The sequence below is a fragment of the Monodon monoceros genome, unplaced genomic scaffold, assembly GCF_005190385.1.
Source record: "Monodon monoceros isolate NGI ecotype Baffin Bay Population unplaced genomic scaffold, NGI_Narwhal_1 Super_Scaffold_3, whole genome shotgun sequence".
Classification (NCBI taxonomy): Eukaryota; Metazoa; Chordata; class Mammalia; order Artiodactyla; family Monodontidae; genus Monodon; species Monodon monoceros.
In genome coordinates this window covers 64459087-64477443 of record NW_021703780.1, presented here as the reverse complement: position 1 = coordinate 64477443, position 18357 = coordinate 64459087, and the positions used below count along the sequence as shown (strand labels likewise).

The following is an 18357-nucleotide window of genomic DNA, read 5'->3' as shown; positions in this document are numbered from 1 at the left end:
CGGGCGCGGGGTTGGAGCTGGCGCGCGCAGGGAAGGGGTATCGGCTGAGCGTCGCTCGATCGTCCTGACGGGCCGCCCGTGGAGCCTCCTAGATGCTGGTGCCGAGGTCGGAGGACGGCCTCGGGGTGGAGGTCCGAGAGCCCCGCTCCCGAGGTGTAGCGGGAAACTAGTTTCTGTGACTACAGCCCTGGGCTCCGCTGACCCGCAGCGCTGAAACGTGTCCAGTGCCAGCTTGATGCTCTCCGGGGTCTTGTGTTGTTCCCAGGTGAGAAACACACGTACCATTTTCTTAGATGTCGCTCCTGCGACTGACTTTCAGACCGCTTGAGACTAAGACTAGACGAAACAGTCGAAAGCCCCCGCGAGCCAGGCAGGCCAGTGTGACGGCCCTGTGATTCTGACAGGGCGAAGGCCCTCTGCCCGGCGCCTGCCTTCTGTGCTTCTCGGAGCTTACCGTTTGCTTCTTCCTGAAGGGCCTGGTTAAATGTTCATGATTCCCGAATTTTATTTTGGGACAGAATTTCTTTGGTTCTGGACCACCACTCTTTGGAGTTGTGGTAAGGCTCTTTTGCCTCTGGGAGGAAGTGAATATTATGGTGGTGGGTTGATTGATTTTATCTCCTAAAGAGATAATCTGGCAAGTGTAATCAGGAGACAAAGGAAATGTGGGAGTGTGTTAGAATCAGAAAAAGAAATGAAACTTCTTTTTGTCTCGTGAATGCCAAATTAACTTTTAATAGAGTAAATGTATCTTGCGCAATGAAAACAGACCGCCAGCCCCCGCTTCTTGTGAGGGTAGGAGGGTTAGAGACGCTGGGCAAGGTGTGCAGGTCTAGGGAGTTCTGAGTGCTCCAAAACACATTTCTCTTTCCCTGTGGTCCTTTGGCTTCTCAGCATGGGCTCCTGTATATGGTCTTACAGCAAGCCTGCCTGAGACGACTAAGAAGTCAAGCAACAATACTTTGTGGGTTTGTGTCAGGATCTTGTCGCCTCAGAATGTGTTATTTTGAAGGAAACTAGCTGTTTGGTCAGGAGATCTTTTTGGAGAAGATGCTGAAACCAGAGGCAGCTGGTGGCCTCTTGCTGTTTCCCTTAGTTGTGAGAAGAGAGAGAAGTTGAGTGAGTAGTTTTTAGATATTTCATTACCCTCCCTTGGGCCATTTTTTGAATGTTGAATGAGTTTTGATTTTGGTGAGACTAGTTCCTTGGGCAGTTCTTTACAAGAAAGGAGGGAGATATGAAAATATTAGGAACTTCTCAAAATGGCCTCAATCTAACTTCCCCCCAACCCCCGCCCCCCCCCATTAACACTTCCTTTAGAAAGTTAAGGCTGCCACAGGGTTAAATTCTCCCTGTTTTCTTTTTCTTTCCTTTTTTTTTTAAGGATTTTTTTTTTGATGTAGACCATTTTTAAAGTCTTTATTGAATTTGTTATAATATTGCTTCTGTTTTCTGTTTTGGTTTTTTGGCTGTGAGGCATGTGGGATCTTAGCTCCCCAACCTGGGATGGAACCCACACCCCCTGCATTGGGAGGCGAAGTATTAACTACTGGACTGCCAGGGAAGTCCCCAGATTCTTGCTGTTTTCTATTAAAACAACCCTAAGTTAGGCTCTTAACATATTTTGGGTATCTGACCTCTTAGAGATATAGAAAGAGACAGATCCACTCAGTCAACTTCACTACACTAACTTTTGCATGCAATTTTAGGAAGGTCAGGGGGTCCATTAAAGTCCATTCGTAGTCTAACCCTGTGTTAGAACTGCTGTCCCAAGGAAATTATAGAATATCCAAGAACTTTATTGCCTTTGTTTAATGCTTTTACTGCCTCATGAATACTTATGAGTATTGGATGATGCTTGCTTGATTCGGTGTATGTTATTACTCAGAGATAGTTAATAGCAGTATTTTTGTGCTGGGCATTTTTAAGTGCAGATGAGTAGGGATGTTAGAATAGTGGCCCTTCCATCTACTTTAACTTTGTATTTACATAATTCACCTGTAAATGTCAACACTTTTAACTATTATGAGCAACAGACATAATTCACAACTATGGAGATCCTACACCAAAGTCAAACTGCTGCAGACTTATGGAATGAGATCTGATGTCCTAATGTGGCATTTAAGGTGCTGCTGCCCAGCTGGCCCCAACCCACCTCTTCAGGGTTTGTCCTAACCTCACTAACCAAATGGTTTGGTAAACATTCCATACATGATATTTACTTACACAGATCCTTTTACCAGCTAATCCATTGGCTTTTGCCCCTCTTTGCCTTCAGTGTCACTTCTCTTTTCTCCAGAGTCCAGCTCACATCCCTCCTACCTCCTTTATGAAACACTCCCGAAACATTCCAGTTCTTGGGAATACTCCACTCCCTCTGAACTGCAGTGGTATCATTGCCCTTATTAAAAAACCACACAAGCAAACAAAAAAACACAGTATATACTCTTTTGAGAATAATTGTTTTCTCTGATTAGACCTAACCCCTTTCCTATAGAGATTGTGTTTTTGTGTCTTGTACCTGCATGTAGTAGATAAGGACTAAACGTTTACAAAAATGTGTTAAATTTGTCTGAGTTAGAACACCCTCTAATTAAATAGGGAAATGGAGGGAATGGGCAAGTAAAATGAGAATTTGGCCATGGATCTCCACCTCCTACGCTGCCTGGAGTGCTTGCACTCTAGCACCTTATGGAGGTCCATTCCTCATTCTGCAGGAGGCAGCAGAACTTGCTCAAAGTGCATGACTGAAGCCTGAGAACAGAAAGCAATTCTGCATCTCAGAAGGGGCTATGCGACTCAACCCGCTTCCTGGCTAAGATGCCACTTTTTTTTTTTTTTTTTTTTTTTTTGTGGTACGCGGGCCTCTCACTGTTGTGGCCCCTCCCGTTGCAGAGCACAGGCTCTGGAGGCGCAGGCTCAGCGGCCATGGCTCACGGGCCCAGCCGCTCCGCGGCAGGTGGGATCCTCCCAGACCGGGGCACGAACCCGTGTCCCCTGCATCAGCAGGCGGACTCTCAACCACTGCGCCACCAGGGAAGCCCAGCTCTCAATCTTTAGAGGTACTAGTTTGAGAACGATTGGTATAAAACTATGATTCGAGCCACAGATTTCTGAACATTGCCCGTAGAATAAGCCTGGTCGTGTTGATATCAAGGTTGTTTGGTTTAGGCGTCCAGGGATTGCATCTGTTTTTAGGCCCAGGGAGGGCACAGCTCATGAGTGTGATACGTCTTCGGAGGAGACTATCATTCGGATTGTTATTTCTATGGGTAAGACTATTCGGTTGTCCACTTCTAGTAGTCGTAGCTCTCCTGGTTTTAGGTCTGATGTTGGGATTATGTAAGAGTCGAAATTTAGGTCTTCATAGTCGGTGTATTCGTAGCTTCAGTATCATTGGTGGCCTATTGTTTTTACAGTGAGAGAAGGGTTATTAATTTTCATCTATTATGTAGAGGATTTGTAGGGAGGGTAAGGCAATTAGAATTAAAATGATAGCTGGAAGGATAGTTCAGACAGTCTCTACCTCTTTGGCGTCTATTGTACTGGTATGTGTTAGTTTGGTTGTAAGTATTAGGGTGATGATATAGAGGACTAGGGAGCTAATTAGGAAAACAATTATTAATGTATGATCATGGAAGTGTAGGAGTTCTTCTATAATGGGTGATGTTGCATCTTGGAAGCCTAGTTGAAAGGGATATGCCATGGAGATATACAGGATTTTCACTTGTGACTTAACTTTGACAAAGTTATGTAAGGTTTTACTAATATCTCATTTATAAAGAAAGACATAGTGGTTATGGTGTTGGCTTGAAACCGATTAGAGAGGGTTCGATTCCTTCCTTTCTTGATCATTTTGGGTTGACGTATGCTGGTTCTTCAAATGTGTGATATGGTGGAGGACACCCATTTAGTCACTCAAGGTTTGTGGAGGTGAGGTCTACTGTTAATACTTCTCGTTTGGATGTAAACGCTTCTCAGATAATGAAAATTATTAGTATAACTGCTGTTAGTGAGATGAAAGAGCCTATTGATGAGATAGTGTTTCATGTTGTGTAGGCGTCTGGGTAGTCGGAATATCGTTGAGGTATGCCGGATAAGCCTAAGAAATGTTATGGGAAGAATGTTAGGTTTACACCTACGAATATAATTATAAAGTGGATTTTTGCTCATGTTGAGTTAAGTGTGTATCCCGATAATAGTGGGAGTCAGTGGACAAATCCTCCTATGATGGTGAAGACAGCTCCTATTGAAAGTACATAGTGAAAGTGGGTGACTACGTAGTATATCATGGAGAACAATGTCTAGTGATGAATTAGCTAGAACGATGCCAGTTAGGCATCTGTGAAGAGGAAAATAAAACCTAAGGCTCATATTAGAGCAGGGGATCATTTAATATTCCCTCTGTGAAGTGTTGCTAATCAACTAAAGACTTTTACTCTTACTTTACTTTTACTCTTGTGGAGATAGCAGTGATTATAGTGGCTGATGTAGAATATGCCCGTGTGTCAACATCTATACCAACTGTGAATATATGATGAGCCCATACGATAAAGCCTAAGAACCCGATAGAAATTATGGCTCAGACTATTCCCATATACCCGAAAATTTCTTTTTTTCCCGAGTAGTAGGTTACAATGTGTGAAATTATTCTGAAGCCAGGAAGGATTAGAATATATACTTCGGGGTGACCAAAGAAAAATTGATGTTGATACAGGATTGGGTCTCCCCCTCCTGCAGTATCAAAGAAGATTGTGTTTAGGTTCTGGTCAGTTAATAGTATGGTAATTCCAGCTGCTAAGACGGGTAGTGACAATAGGAGTAATACTGCTGTGACTAGGACTGATCATACGAAGATCAGTATATTATGAGCGTCTGGGTTGGTAAACGATGCATTTACATTAAGGGCTAGCTGGCAGTAAATTAGGGAAGCAGGGTGTAAGGACAGTGGTGAGTGGTGGGGACTTCGGTGATCTACAACCACAGGCGCTATTGGAAAAGGGGCACTGTTTCTTAGTTTTAGCCAGTTGTTGTGTTACCAGATCTTGTGATTTGGGGTTTTTTTTTTTTTTAAAGGAAAACCAGAAATCTGGATTTTCATGTGAAATTTCCTGATTTTAAAGTTTGGTGATGAATTAAAATTTGAGCCACTCCAGTGATCAGAGAAAACCCTTTGCAGACCAGAAATGGTGAAAAATTTGAATTGCCTGGTATACATTCCCAGCTGAGGTGGAATCAGGTGACACGCTGCCGTCTTGTTTCAGCTGTAATACATATTTCCCTTGATTTTTAGTGAAAGTAGAGTGCTTTCAGATGGAAGTAGAGTGCTCCTATGAAACCTTTCATGAGCCAAACGGCTTAAAGTGAAGAAGCAATTACCTTAGGACACATCTTCTAGTTGTGGCATGCGAACTCTTAGTTGCAGCATGCACGTGGGATCTAGTGCTCTGACCAGGGATCGAACCCGGGCCCCCTGCATTGGGAGCGCAGAGTCTTAACCACTACACCACCAGGGAAGTCCCCAGTTTACTGTATTTTTTATAGTTTGTTGGGAGAGAGAACTAATATGTAGTATTCCTCTTGCTTGATTGGAATCTTTATTCCCTGGTCTTCATGTTTTTCTTTTGAATAACTAAGTGGATAAGAGAAGGAATTTCTTTTTTCATAGACCTCTGAGACAAGTAGTAGTATATTCACTTTACATTTGACGAAATGAAGTGAGAATAATGTTTAGGCCACACAGCCAGGGAGTATCAGTGCTCAGACAGTGCCCATGCCTTGTCATGATAAATAGGCTCTGCTTCAGTGTTCGTTTAAGTATACATTTTTTTTTTTGCCCCTCAAATGATTAGATTTCCCTGTTAAATTTTTGTCTTCTTTTAAAGTAACTTTTATTGAAGCATAAAATATATATAAAGTACACAAAATTACATGATTTTTTACACCTGTATATACCTAACAACCACCCAGATAAAAAATTAGAACATTTGAATAATTTGGCTCTTGGGGGACTTCCCTTGCGGTCCAGTGGTTAAGACTCTGTGCTTTTACTGCAGGGGGCATGAGTTCAATCACTGGTTGGGGCCCTAAGATCCCTCATGCCGCACAGCATGGCCCAAAAAAACAAAACAAAAAAACAAAATAAAAGAGCAAAAACAAAACAAAAAAATTGGCTTTTAAAAAAATAGATTTTGGGACTTCCCTGGTGGCACGGTGGTTAAGAATCCGCCTGCCAGTGCAGGGGACATGGGTTCGATTCCTGGTCTGGAAAGATCCCACATGCCGCGGAGCAACTAAGCCCATGTGCCACAACTACTGAGCCTGCACTCTAGAGCCTGTGAGTCACAACTACTGAGCCTGTGCGCCTAGAGCCCGTGCTCTGCAACAAGACAAGCCACCTCAATGAGAAGCCTGCGCACCGCAACCAAGAGCAGCCCCCGCTCACCTCAACTAGAGAAAGCCTGTGCACAGCAACGAAGACCCAATGCGGCCAAAACTTAAATAAATACATAAAAATTGTTTAAAAAGATAAAAAATAGATTTTTTTTTTAGAGCAGTTTTAGGTTCATAGCATAATTGAGTGGAGAGTTCCCATATACCCCTAGGCCCCACTCATACATATCAACATTCCACACCAGAGTGGTACATTTGCTACAGTTGATGAACGTACATTGACACATCATTATCACTCAAAGTCTGTAGTTTATGTACCTTTTATGGGTTTTTACAAATGTATAACGACATATATCTACCATTATAGTATCATACAGAATAGTTGCACTGTCCTAAAAAAAATCTCTGTTCTTCTGTTCATCCCTTCCTCTCCCTCAGCCTCTGGCAATCACTAATCTTTTTTTTTTTTTAATTATTTATTTATTTGGCTGTGCTGGGTCTTAGTTGCTGCACACGGGATCTTCGTTGCAGCATGTGAACTCTTAGTTACGGCACGTGGGATCTAGTTCCCTGACCAGGGATTGAACCTGGGCCCCTGCATTTTGAGCACAGAGACTTAGCCACTGGACTACCAGGGAAGTCCCACTAATCTTTTTACTGTTCCTTTTCTAAAATGTCATGTAGTTGGAGTCATACAGTATGTAGCCTTTTTAGATTGGCTTCTTAGTAATGTACATTTAAGATTTCTCCATGTCCTTACGGAGCTTTGATAGCTCATTTCTTGTTAGTGCTGAATAATCCATTGTGTGGGTGTACCACCATTTATTTATCCGTTCACCAGTTGAAGGCCATCTTGGTTACTTCTAAGTTTTGACAATTATGAGTAAAGCTACTATATAATTTGTTTTTTATACAAAATAGATCTTGATGTTTGTTTTTCTAGAGTGAAATGCTTGTTCCGTCCTCCTCCCCTTGGCCGTGCTGCGTGGCTTGTGGGATCTTAGTTCCCCAACCAGAGATCGAACCTGGACCCTCGGCAGTGAAAGTATGGAGTCCTAACCACTGGACGGCCAGGGAATTCCCTCGCTTGCTCTTTTTAAAGAAGAGTAACATGCATTTCATATTTGTTGTGAGCTTAGATGGATGTTTAGATTCATAACCTATTATAAAGTGGGCCAAATAAAGCTTTCCTTTTCCTACTTTAGCTTTCATCTGATTACCTTCCGTGTGCTTTAGTGTCCTCATCTTTTATTTTTTTAAATGATATATCAGTTTTTAAAAAATATTTATTTTATTTATTTTCCTTATTTTTTTTTTTGGCTGCATCGGTTCTTCGCTGCGGCACACGGGATCTTTGTTGAGGCATGCGGGATCTTTTCGTTACGGTGCGCATCTGCTCGGGTTTCTCTCGAGTTGAGGCACACGGGCTTCTCTCTAGTGGTGTGCAGGTTTTCCCTCTCGTTGAGGTGCGCAATCTCAATAGTTGTGGCATGCGGGCTTAGTTGCCTGACCAGGGGTCGAGCGTGCGTCCCCCGCATTGGAAGGTGGACTCTTTACCACTGGACCACCAAGGAAGTCCCTAGTTTCCTCATCTTTTAAATGTGGACAACTTTTCCTTTCCTCCTCAACAGCTGTGCACCCTGGCCTGATACCTGGGAAATTGGGCTTTAGGTAGGTAAGCATTTTACTTGGGAAACTATAATCTGTGCTGTGAGCAAACCTTATTGCTGTATGTGGTCCTTATTGAAATACTGGCCCTGTGGGAGGGCGAAGGATCTTGGAGCTGTTTGTAAAACTTATTGAGGGTAAAAATCCTTATCTGAAGGTGATGAAAGCAAATCAAAACCAACTTTCCTTTAAGAATTTTATCTTTTCAAGTATAAGACTGTAGTTAGGGTCATACCCCCTGAACAAAGCAGGTCGATTTTCTAGTCCTCGTACAACCTGAGATTAAGGTAAAATCCTTTGTTAGAAAAAAGTTCAGATAATTGGTTCCGATATTCTTCATTTGACGGATAAGCCCTAAAAGCTATGCAGAGGACTTTGTTTCTCCTTTGGGCTCATCTTGGAGCCTTTTGATAACTGTACCCTTTGCTCCCTGTATCCAGTCTGACTGCTGGGTCTGCTGAAGACTATGTGAGTGGCTTTGGTATACTGACAGCATTGCTTGGCTGTACTTTCTTCCCAAGTCAGTTTTTTTGTTTTTATGTATTATTATTACTTCAGTTTTCCCTATTAAAATATTCAAATTTTGGACTTCTCTGGTGGCTCAGTGGTTAAGAATCCACCTGCCAATGCAGGGGACATGGGTTCGGTCCCTGGTCTGGGAAGATCTCACATGCCGCAGTGCAACTTAGCCTGTGCGCCACAACTACGGAGCCTGCGCTCTAGAGCCCGCACGCCGCAACTACTGAGCCCACGCAACGCAACTGCTGAGCCCGCGTTCTGCAGCTACTGAAGCCCTCATTCCTAGAGTCCGTGCTCTGCGACAAGAGAAGCCACCGCAATGAGAAGCCTGCGCACTGCAACGAAGAGTAGCCCCCACTCACCACAACTAGAGAAAGCCTGCGTGGAGCAATGAAGACCCAACACGGCCCCCCCCCCCAAAAAATTCAAATTTTGTCTTAACAGATGTTGTTAATGGAGCCCCACAGAGGCCTTGCATCTGAACTATAGCATTGTCTTGGTAGCTGAACTGGTGATGCCAATATGGTTTCTCCTCTGCCAGGATAGAGAGTGGGGGAAGGTGGGAGACCTCATTTCTTTTGAGTTGGCTTATAAATTAGTTTTATAATGCAAATAGCAACTGCTACTGGATTTAGATGTTGTGGGTTTTTCTCTTACATATTGCCTAATGGTACAATTTCAGCCGCTCTTCTCAAAGTTTTCTCCTGACCATGGACATTGATGCTGGTTGTCAGCACTCAGCGTATTTCCTGGGAGATTTGAAACCCTCCAAGATTATATTATCACCCAAACATTGGAGCTATAATGTGAAGGTTTCCAGATACCATGCTTTCTTCAGGTGGGATGGTTTCAGAGTCTTAGACATTATTTTAGAGTGTGGGGACTTTGGCAATGTTGTGTTCAGTTTCTAGGTGATGTCTAAAGTTGTAGAGAAAATATGTGATATTCTTAAGGGCAAGCCTGGTTCTGAAACTTTTGGTGTCCCCACTATTTAGTTTCTCTTCCTCACATTCTGTGGCCTTGCTTCCTTGTAGTGTGAAAAAGGCACAGGAGTGTTGTCTCTAGTGTCTGAAAGGTTTGGGGTCCCCACATCATTTTGTTAAGGCAGTAAACTTTTTTTTAAAAATTTTAAAATAAATTTATTATTTTTGGCTGTGTTGGGTCTTCGTTGCTGCACGGGAGCTTTCTCTAGTTGCGGCGAGCAGGGGCTACTCTTCGTTGCAGTGCGTGGGCTTCTCATGGCAGTGGCTTCTCTTGTTGCGGAGCACAGGCTCTAGGTGCGTGGGCTTCAGTAGTTGTGGTGTGCGGGCTCAGTAGTTGTGGCTCGCAGGCTCTAGAGTGCAGGCTCAGTAGTTGTGGCACACGGGCTTAGTTGCTCTGTGGCACGGCACGTGGGATCTTCCTGGACCAGGGATCGAACCCGTGTCCCCTACATTGACAGGCGGATTCTTAACCACTGCGCCACCAGGGAAACCCAATGCAGTAAACTTTCTGGGCAAATGAACCTCCCTGTGTACTTATTGCCTAGAGTACTAATCTCACTCAATCCTGTTCAGGAGTGGTGCCTGCCTCCCCAGACTAGATTGAAAAGATCCATCTTGGAGCTCTTCTTGGAACCAGGTGAGGAAGGTGAATGCTGGTATTTCAAGTATTAGTTGTGGAGCCTTACTTAGACAAGTCATCTGATTTCTCTGCTACTTTGCTTGTAATATTGGATTGACAATACCTAATCTCTTTACCTTATGGTGTTGATCAGATAAAGGGGAAGCTTGTCAAATGGTTAACCTATAGCTTGTTTTATTTTTCTAATTTTATTTTTAAAAATTTATGTATTTGGCTGTGTCGGGTCTTAGTTGTGGCATGCGGGATCTTTTGTTGTGTGTGGGCTCTCTAGTTATGGCATGCGGGCTCAGTAGTTGCAGTGCACGGGCTTAGTTGCCCTGCGGCATGGGGGATCTTGGTTTCCCAACTAGGGATCAAACCCGCATCCCCTGCATTGGAAGGCGGATTCTTAACCACTGGACCACCAGGGAAGTCCCTATCATACTCTTTTTTTTTTTTTTTTTTGCGGGACGCGGGCCTCTCACTGTTGTGGCCTCTCCTGTTGCGGAGCACAGGCTCTGGGCGCGCAGGCTCAGCGGCCATGGCTCATGGGCCTAACCACTCCGCGGCATGTGGGATCTTCCCGGACCGGGGCACGAACCTGTGTCCCCTTCATCGGCAGGCGGACTCTCAACCACTGCGCCACCAGGGAAGCCCCATACTCTTTTAAAATTGCTTATTTGCCTCTCCTCTCTATCTGCTCTCCATCCTCACTTTCAGTTTTCTGAGGGCAGGAACTGTGTTTGTCTTATTACTACAGTATTCTACAGGGTCTCATTCATTTTGGGTACTCAGCATATATTTGATTATATACTTTAAAAAGGTTTTTTTGCAGATATTATTTTAATGGTTCACGACTGATTTGGAGACTTTATAATTACGACTTAGACACAAACTTGATTTGGTGAAAAGTGTTCTGAAACTTATAAAGACTGCTCAACTGGAGGATATTGTGTGGGTCAGGGCCAAGTAGAACACTAGATTTTTCAGGCCAGCACAGGGCATGCCTAGGCTGTTTTGGTTTTCGATATTCTGCATGAAAAATAAAATTATTTTTTTAGCATAGAAAGTAAAATGAATGATAAGTTTCTTCCGTATTTTGGAAGGTGTATTATAAAATATGTGGTTGTGTTAGCTATTTCATGAGTGTCTCCAAAGAAAATGCTGCCTTTAGCTTCAGGGAGCCGAATATTAAGCTTGAGTAACTTCATGAAGCAGAGTGTACCAGGTAGGGCTCCTTCGGCCCTTAAACATGTTAACTTGACTGTTTACAATGTTGTATTACTTTTCATTGGTAGATTGTGAATAAAGCAGAAGCATGTGGATTTTATGTAGGTAATAAAATTTATCATTTTAGGTCTATGCTACTTAGCCTTTTCAACTCATTGAAACAACTTTCAGGGTCCATTCAGAAACCACACAGTAATTTGAACAGGTAACAGGAGATTGGAGTAGTGATGGGTTGGCTAGTAAGAACTAGAGTGAATAGCTACTACCTGTAGGGCTGATACAGGGTGCTTAAGGAAGATACCCTTCTGGGACTGAAATCCATATCTTGTTGGAGGATAGGGTGGCCATGACTAACTGGATGGCCGAGAAAGTCATTGTAGTGTCACACTGGCAGAACATGTTGGAAATCTATCCTTCAGAACTTGCTGGAAATCTACCCTCTTGGATGTCAGAGAAAGCCATTTATGGAGGGGTGTCTTGCTGGAACCACTCTGCCACAAAACTGCTTGAGTGAGGTGTTAGAGGAAGCTACTGGACACTGCGTGCTGCTGACCACTATGCATTGCAGGTGTCAGGCACCCATCAGTAACTGGACAGTGCGGGGAGCTGACTGGCTGGCAGGGGCCTGGTGATAGGAGCATGCTGGAACCATGTAGAGAAGCCTCCTCTTTTTGCAGTGTCTCTCCCGTGTCCTCTACTGGTAAAGTTTAACATCAGTTGGCAAAGGAAAATATTTAATGGGTTCAGCTCCATTTTTGCAGAGCAGGCCATGATGTTTGGGTTTGGAGCAAAGAGGTAATATATTGATAACTGGTAAACTGCTGTTTGTCAGCACTATATAACAAGTTATTAATTTAAAACAATTTATTTATTTATTTATTTAATAAATAAATAAATATTGGCTGCACTGGGTCTTGGCTGCACCGGGTCTTCGTTGTGGCACATGGGATCTTCAGTTGTGGCATGTGGGATTCTTAGTTGCAACAGGCGGACTCTTAGTTGTGGCATGCAGGCTTCTTAGTTGCAGCATGCGAACTCTTAGTTGCAGCGTGCATGTGGGATCTAGTTCCCCGACCAGTGATCGAACCCGGGCCCCCTGAATTAGGAGTCTGACCTACTGGATCACCAGGGAGGTCCCAAGTTATTAATAATTTGATAAGTATTTTCTTAACAGAATTCCCTAGTTGCTACCACCTTATGTTTTCAGTTTGTTTTAATATAAGTGATTAAACCACTGTTCTGTTCTAGCCAGAGACAACTTCTCTGACTTTTTTCATCATACATTAGTTAGGCCTGTTCTAAAATTTCATATAAGTGGAATAATATCCTGTGAACTCTTGTGTAGGGCTTCTTTCATGCAGTATACTGTTGAGGGATTTATTCATGCTATTGCCTGTATCATTGGTTCATTCCTTTTTATTGCTGTGAAGTATTTCATCGCATGAACATTCCAGTTTGTTGATCTATTCCCCTTTTGATGGACATCTGGTCTGCTTCCAGGGTTTGACTTATACGTAAAGCTTCTGTGAACATTTTTGTACAAGTGGTTTTGGAGAACATATACATTCATTTCCCTTGAGGGGAAATGAATTGCTGGATCATAGGGTAGATGTATGTCTTGTTTTATAGGAAACATTAACACCTTTTTCAAAATGGTTGTACCATTTTACATTCCGACCAAGAATATATGAGTTGTGATTGTTCCACATCCTCAGCAACATTTAGCGTGTTGTCAGTGTTTTGAATTTTAGCCATTTTTGTGAAAGTATTGTGATATCTCGTTGTGGTTTTAACTTGCAGTTACCTGATTACTAATGATGTTGAGCACTGGTGTCTCTACTTAATGGTCATTTGTATATTTCCTTTGTGAAGTACAATACTTGTTCAGATTTTCAGCCCATTAAAAAAAAATGGAACTGTTAACTTCCATCTATTATTGTGTTTTAGGAGCTCTTTTTATATTTTGAATACCAGTCAGATGTATGTTTGTGAAAATTTTCTGCCAGTGCGTGGTGGCTTGCCTATTTATTTCTTATAAGTATATTTTGAAGATTAGAAGTTTTCAGTTTTGTTTAAGTCTGATTTATCAATATTTTCTTTTATGGCTATTGCTTTCTGTGCCCTTGCCTATCTCTAAGTGCAGGAGATTTTGCCTGTGTTTTCACCTAGAAGTTTTACAGTTTTAGCTTTTACATTCAGGTCTTTGATCCTCCTTGAATTAATTTTTGTGTATTGTGTAAGATTGAGGTTGAGGTTCAAACTCCCTCCCCACCCTCCACCAGTATGGATATCTTGTTCCAGTACCAGCACCGTTTGCTGAAAAGACTTGTGTATTTGTTATCTATTCAATTACTCCAAAATTTAGCAGTTTAAAACAGCAAACATTTATTACTTCAGTCTCTGAGGCTCAGAAATTGAAGAGGGGCTTAGTGGGGCGATTCTGGCTCATAGTCTCTCATGAAGTTGCTGTTAGGATGTCTTCTGGGGCTGCCAGTGATAGAGGTTTGCCTGAGGCTGGAGGATCTGCTTCCAAGATGACTTACTTGGCTTTTGGCAGCAGTCCTCAGTTCCTTGATATGTGGGCTCTCTGAGTACCCTCCTGGTATGCAGTTGTGTCCTCCAGAGTGAATGATCCAAAACAGTAAGGAAGAAGCTTCTTATCTAGTCACATACTGTCACTTCTGCCATATTCTGTTTATTAGAATGAAGTCATTAAGTCCATCCCATACTCAGGGAGAGGCGAGAGGAGGGCTCTGCCTTTTGGGGGAAGGAATGTTGAAAAATTTGATGTAGTTTAAAATCACCACAACTTTCTCTGCTCCTCTGTTTGCTTTAGTACTTTTGTCAAAAATTAATTGACTGTATAGGTATGGGCCTATTTCTGGGGTCTCTGTTTTGTTCCATTAATATGTTTATTTATCTATATGCCAGTACCCCACTGCTGTAGCTTTATAGTGAGTCTTGAAGTCAGGTAGTATAAGTTGTCAAACTTTATTCTTTATCAAGATTGATTTGGATATTTTAGGTTCTTTGTATTTCCATATACACTTTAGAATTAATTTGTCAATTTCTGTGAAAAAATCTGACATTGTGGTTGGGATTTCATTGAATCTATAGATTCATTTGGAGAGAATTGGCAACTTAACAATATTGAGTCTTCTAATCCATATACATTATATAGATCTCCATTTATTTACGACTTTAATTTCTCTCTGCATTGTTTGATTGTTTTCAATGTTGAGGTCTTTCACATATTTCGTTAAATTTATTCCAAGATATTTAATATTCTTTTAGTGCTATTGTAAATGAATTGTTTTTTTGTCAATATTATTCTTTTTATTTAATTGAAGTACAGTTGATTTACAATATTATATTAGTTTCAGGTGTACAGCATAGTGAGTCAGTATTATACTCCATTAAAAGTTATAACAAGATAATGGCAAGAACTCACTGTTCTATACAGTATATCCTTCTTGCTTATCTATTTTATACATAATAGTTTGTATCTGTTAATCCCATACCCCTTATTTGCCCTGCCTCCCTTCTGTCTCTCCTTTGGTAACTACTAGTTTGTTTTCTGTATCTCTGAGTCTCTTTCTATTTTGTGTATGCATTCATTTGTATTATTTTTTGGATTCCACATATAAGTGATATCATACAGTATTGTCTTTCTCTTGCTTATTTCACTAAGCATAATATTCTCTATGTCCATCCACTTTGCTGCAAATGGCAGAATTCTTCCCCTTTTATGACTACGTAATATTCCACTTGTGTGTGTGTATATATGTGTATATATACACACACACACATATGTATATACACACACACATACATATACTACATCTTCTTCATCCATTTATCTGTTGATGGGCACTTGGGTTGCTGCCATATCTTGGCTATTGTAGCTAGTGCTGCTCTGAACATGGGGGTGCATATATTTTTTCAAATTAGTGTTTTAATTTTTTCCAGATATATACCTGGGAGCAGAATTGCTGGATCATATGGTAGTTCTGTTTTTATTTTAATTTATTTATTTATTAAAAATTTTTTTTAACATTTTTATTGGAGTATAATTGCTTTACAATGGTGTGTTAGTTTCTGCTTTATAACAAAGTGGATCAGTTATGCATATACGTGTATCCCCATATCTCTTCCCTCTTGCGTCTCCCTCCCTCCCACCCTCCCTATCCCACCCTTCTAGCTGGTCACAAAGCACTGAGCTGATCTCCCTGTGCTATGCGACTGCTTCTCACTAGCTATCTGTTCTACCTTTGGTAGTGTATATATGTCCATATATACACTACCACTCTCTCACTTTGTCCCAGCTTACCCTTCCCCCTCCCTATGTCCTCAAGTCCATTCTCTGGTAAGTCTGCATCTTTATTCCCGTCTTGCCCCTAGGTTCTTCATGACCTTTTTTTTTTTTTTAGATTCCATATATATGTGTTAGCATACAGTATTTGTTTTTCTCTTTCTGATTTACTTCACTCTGTATGACAGACTCTAGGTCCATCCTCCTCACTACAAATAACTCAATTTCGTTTCTTTTTATAGCTGAGTAATATTGTATATATGTGCCACCTCTTCTTTATCCATTCATCTGTCGATGGACACTTACGTTGCTTCCAAGTCCTGGCTATTGTAAATAGAGCTGGAATGAACATTGTGATACATGACTCTTTTTGAATTATGTTTTTCTCAGGGTATATGCCCAGTAGTGGGATTGCTGGGTCTTATGGTAGTACTGTTTTTAGTTTTTTACTGTTTTTAGTTTTTTAGAGGAAACTCCATACTGGTAAATGAATATTTTTTTTAATTGTAGTAAAATACATATAACATAAAAGTTGCCACGTGAACTGTTTTTAAATGTATAACACAGTGGCATTAAGTACATTCATAATGTGTAACCATTATCACTGTCTATTTCAAGAACTTTTTTCATCATCTCAAATAGAAGCTCTGTACCCATTATATAGTAGCACCCCATTCCCCCTGCCCCCCACCCCCTTGCAGCCTCTAATCCACTTCTATCTATGAACTTGCCTATTCTAGATATTTCATATAAGTGGAGTCATATAATTTTTTTCCTTTGGTACCTGGCTTGTTTACTTAGCATAATGTTTTCAGGGTTCATCCATTTTATAGCATGTATCAGAATTGCATTCCTTTTTATGACTGAATAAAGTGTGGTATGTATATACCACATTTTATTTATGCATTCATCTGTTGATGGATATGTGTTGTATTCACTTTTTGGCTATTGTGAATAATGCACACTAGTGTATAAATATCTGTTTGAATCCCTCTTTCAGTTCTTTGGGTTAGGAGTGGAATACCTAGGAAAGGAATTGCTGGATCATATGGACATTCTCTATTTAATTTTTTGAGGAACCACCATATTGTCTTTCACAGTGACCTCACCATTTTACAGTCCTACCAGCAGTGCACAGGGTTCCAATTTCTCTGCATCCTCACCAACTTTTGTTTCTGCTTTTTTGATAATAGCCATTCTAGTGGGTGTGAAGTGGTAGCTTATTGGGGCTTTGATTTGCATTTCTCTAATGACGATGTTGGGCATCTTTTTATGTGCTTATTGGCATTTGTATATGTTCTTTGGAGAAATGTCTAGTTAAGTCCTTTGATCAGTTTTTAATTGGGTCATTTATTTTTGTTGTTGTTAAGTTGTAGGAGTTCTCTTTGTATTCTGGATATTAATCCCTTATCACACGTGGGATTGCATATATTTTCTCCCATTCTGTGGGTTGTCTTTTCATTCTCTTGATAGTGTCTTTGATGCACAGAAGTTTTAAATTTTGATGAAGTCCAGTTTATCCATTTTTTTGTTTTCTTGCTTGTGCTATTGTTGTGATATTCAAGAAATCATTATCAAATCCAAGGTCATGAAGTTCCCCCCACCCATGTTTTCTTCTAAGAGTTTTATAGTTTTAACTCGTAAGTTTAGGTCTTTGATCCATTTTGTTTATTTTTGTATCTAATGTGAAATAATGGTCTAACTTCACTCTTTTGCATGTGGCTGTTTTGTTTTCCCAACACCATTTATTGAAAAGATTGTCGAGACTTTCCTGGTGGTCCAGTGGCTAAGACTCCATGCTGTCAATGCAGGGTGCCCGGGTTCAATCCCTGGTCAGGGAACCAAATCCCACATGCCACAACTCAAGATCCCGCATGCTGCAACTAAAGATCCCACATGCTGCAGTGAAGATCCCGCCTGCCGCAACTAAGAGCACAGCCAAATAAATTTTTAAAAAAAAAAAGAAAGAAAGAAAGAAAGAAAAAATTGTCCTTTCCCCACTGAGTGGTATTGGCACCCTCGTCAAAAATCATTTGACTGTATATTTGAGGGTTTATTTCTGGACTTCCTATTCTGTTCCATTGGTCTATATATCTATCTGCATGCTAGTACCATACTGTCTTGATTATTGTAGCTTTGCAGTAAGTTTTGAAATCAAGAAATGTGATTCCAAAAAAAAAAATAAAATGTGATTCCTCCAACTTTGTTCAAGAATTTTGGCTGTTCAGAGTCCCTAGAGATTCTGTATGAACTTCTGGATGGGTTTTCTATTTCTATAAAAACTGCCATTGGGATTTTGTTAGGGATTTCAGTCAGCCTGTAGATCTCTTTGGGTAGTCTTTGTCATTTAACAATAGTAAAAGTTCCAGTTTGTCAAATGGGCTATCTTTCCATTTATTTACTTCTTTAATTTCTTTCAACAATATGTTATAGTTTTTAGAATACAAGTCTTTCACCTCCTTGGTTAAATTCATTCCTCAGTATATTTATTCTCTTTGATACTATTGTAAATGGAATTGTTTTCTTAAAATTCCTTTTCAGATTGTTCTTTGCTAGTTTATAGAAATGCAGCTCTTTTTTTGTGTGTTGATTTTGTATCCTGCAAATTTGCCAAATTCGTTTATTAGCTCTAA

The 18357-nt window shown here is 40.9% G+C and overlaps 1 protein-coding gene and 1 non-coding gene across 4 annotated transcripts in view; one reads left to right on the top strand and one right to left on the bottom strand.

Annotated features, from left to right (window-relative positions):
• The window catches only part of IP6K1 (inositol hexakisphosphate kinase 1), a 72921-nt gene that overhangs the window by 281 nt on the left and 54283 nt on the right, over positions 1–18357 (top strand). The window contains exon 1 of one of the 3 annotated variants that reach the window (XM_029244452.1): positions 35–265. The exons of the other annotated variants lie outside the window; for them this stretch is intronic. The gene's annotated coding sequence lies outside the window, so the exon portion shown is untranslated. Of the gene's footprint in view, positions 1–34; positions 266–18357 lie in introns of those variants that run through there. 3 annotated transcript variants of the gene reach the window in all.
• TRNAL-CAA lies at positions 6960–7031 on the bottom strand. The gene has a single exon. It is a non-coding gene; the product is annotated as a tRNA-Leu (tRNA).